General features: G+C 48.2%; 1 pseudogene; it reads right to left on the minus strand.

Annotated features, from left to right (window-relative positions):
- Positions 1–225: 225 nt before the first annotated feature.
- Positions 226–855, minus strand: LOC135570998 (galactose-specific lectin nattectin-like; annotated as a pseudogene).
- Between the last annotated feature and the right edge of the window lie 1,941 nt (positions 856–2,796).

A 2,796-nucleotide genomic window follows, 5' to 3' on the forward strand; every position in this document is an offset into this window, starting at 1 on the left:
CCCCCCTTAAAAGATTTAGATGCACTATTGTAAAGTGGCTGCTCCACTGGATGTCATAAGGTGAATGCACCAATTTGTAAGTCGCTCTGGATAAGAGCGTCTGCTAAATGACTTAAATGTAAATGTAAATGTAACGCAACCAACACTACACACTGACTACTTCTCAGTCTAACCAAGGGGAGAATAAAGGACAAGGTTGAATCAGACAGAGGACCAACAAGGAGATTTAAGTTATTTTTCTTTATTTATGGAAACCAAAGCATCTTTTGAACTCAAGACTCAGAGGTTCAGAGGCCGGGACGCGTGGGGCAGACATTGGCAGACTTGTTGGAGCAGAATGTGTCGTTCCACAGCTTGTCATTCTGGGAGTTAGTGTGAACACAGTTCTCCGGATGGAGACCAACTCCATTATTGGGCTCACCTGAAGACCAGCTCGTGTAGACCACCTTGGAGCCGTCCGTCCACATCCATCTCCCTTCCTTGTGGAGGTCACTCAGCCCGATCCAGGTATAGCTCTCAGCAGGGTCGAAGCTCTTGATCAGGTTTTTCACGAAGCTGAATTCCCTTTATTGTTCACAGAGGCCAGATTGGCTCCCAGGACACGCAGTAGGACTCTGCATCGGCCCAGTCCAGCTGAGAGGCGACGTACCTGAAGCACCGGTTGTTGTAGCTTGACCAGTCCTGGGGACAGTCGGTATAATGAGGCTCTGAAAGCTCCCCCTCCTGGTCAGACACGGGAGTGCAGTGTAGAGCACCAACAGCCAGGCTGAGAAGACAGAGGAGCGGAGGGAACAGACATGTTGAAGAGGTTTCTGTTCCTGGTGAAGAGTCACTGAAGTAGACAGGAGAATGACTCTAGAGTCCTGGGTTCTGGTCTGCAGCTCTGCTCCTGTGTTCTGGGCTAGCTAGGTAGGAAGGTATGTGGGCTGCAGTGGGTCTTTTTATCTCATGTTGAGAGGGTGGGGAGGAGTTGGCAGAGAGGCCATTGGTAGATCATTATGTTCATTTCTCATTGAGAAGTGTTTTTCTGAATTCTATGTTTTCCATAAGCAGCATTTTTCCAAGATAAGGTGCTACTGCGACCATGACACGTAACCCAGTAGTTGTATATATCTGCAGCTGTGGTCTTCCCATGTTATTTGTAGTTTGGTCCCAGGGCCACTCATCACAAAGCGTCTCAGAGTAAGAGTGCTGATCCAGGATCAGGTCCGCCACTCATATTCATTATGATAAAAAAAAACACAACTCCTAGTTCAGTAGTTCTTCCTTTGTGAATACAGACCCATATCTCAGTTACTAGATAAAGTAATGCGCCATTGAGAGCGTGCTGTCCGGCGGTGTCAACGCCTGGGACGGCAACAACACCGTCCCAAAACTGCAGGACTTTCCAGAGGTGGGTGTGGTCAGCCCAACGCATCACTAGGAGCCCACTGCCTGCCCTCCAGGACATCTACAGCAATCGGTGACACAGGAAGGACAAGAAGATCATCAAGGACCTCCACCACCCGAGCCACGGCCTGTTCACCCCACTACCATCCAGAAAATCATCAAGGACCTCAGCCACCCGAGCCACGGCCTGTTCACCCCACTACCATCCAGAAAATCATCAAGGACCTCAGCCACCCGAGCCACGGCCTGTTCACCCCACTACCATCCAGAAAATCATCAAGGACCTCTGCCACCCGAGCCACGGCCTGTTCACCCTGCTACCATCCAGAAGATCATCAAGGACCTCTGCCACCCGAGCCACGGCCTGTTCACCCTGCTACCATCCAGAAGATCATCAAGGACCTCTGCCACCCGAGCCACGGCCTGTTCACCCTGCTACCATCCAGAAGATCATCAAGGACCTCTGCCACCCGAGCCACGGTCTGTTCACCCCACTACCATCTAGTAAAAGGAGACAGTACAGGTGCATCAAATCTGGAATGGAGAGACTGATAAACAGCCAGGCCATTAGACTGGTAAACAGCTTATATCTCCAGGCCATCAGACTGATAAACAGCCAGGCCATCAGACTGGTAAACAGCCAGGTCATCAGACTGGTAAACAGCCAGGTCATCAGACTGGTAAACAGCCAGACCATCAGACTGGTAAACAGCTTCTATCTCCAGGCCATCAGACTGGTAAACAGCTTATATATCCAGGCTATCAGACTGATAAACAGCCAGGCCATCAGACTGGTAAACAGCCAGGCCATCAGACTGGTAAACAGCTTCTATCTCCAGGCCATCAGACTGATAAACAGCCAGGTCATCAGACTGATAAACAGCCAGGCCATCAGACTGATAAACAGCCAGACCATCAGACTGATAAAAGGCCAGGCCATCAGACTGGTAAACAGATTCAATCTCCAGGCCATCAGACTGGTAAACAGCTTATATCTCCAGGCCATCAGACTGATAAACAGCCAGGCCATCAGACTGATTGTTAGTATAATTTAATTATGACAATGTGCTTTCATCAATTGAAAGCCCTTAATCTATTTTATGAGAATTTGTAAGATTTCTTGTTTGCATAAAATAGACGCAGACCAGTCTTTAAATAATAGGTAATAGAATTTATTCTCGGAGCGCGCTACCACTCAAACACATGCATCAGTTTAAATACAGATCATGATGTCATTTCACTGCCTTAACCGAACCCCCTCCTCTCGACCGGGACAAAGTAAGGTGAAAAGTTCATTCTAACTTACTAACACACTCCCAGATAACTTTTGACCCCTCAACATTATCAATCACCACTGAACTGACAGTTTTAATTAACAGAAACCATAGGAATGCACTCACTGCCTTA

Source organism: Oncorhynchus nerka, unplaced genomic scaffold (assembly GCF_034236695.1).
Source record: "Oncorhynchus nerka isolate Pitt River unplaced genomic scaffold, Oner_Uvic_2.0 unplaced_scaffold_859, whole genome shotgun sequence".
Lineage (NCBI taxonomy): Eukaryota > Metazoa > Chordata > Actinopteri > Salmoniformes > Salmonidae > Oncorhynchus > Oncorhynchus nerka.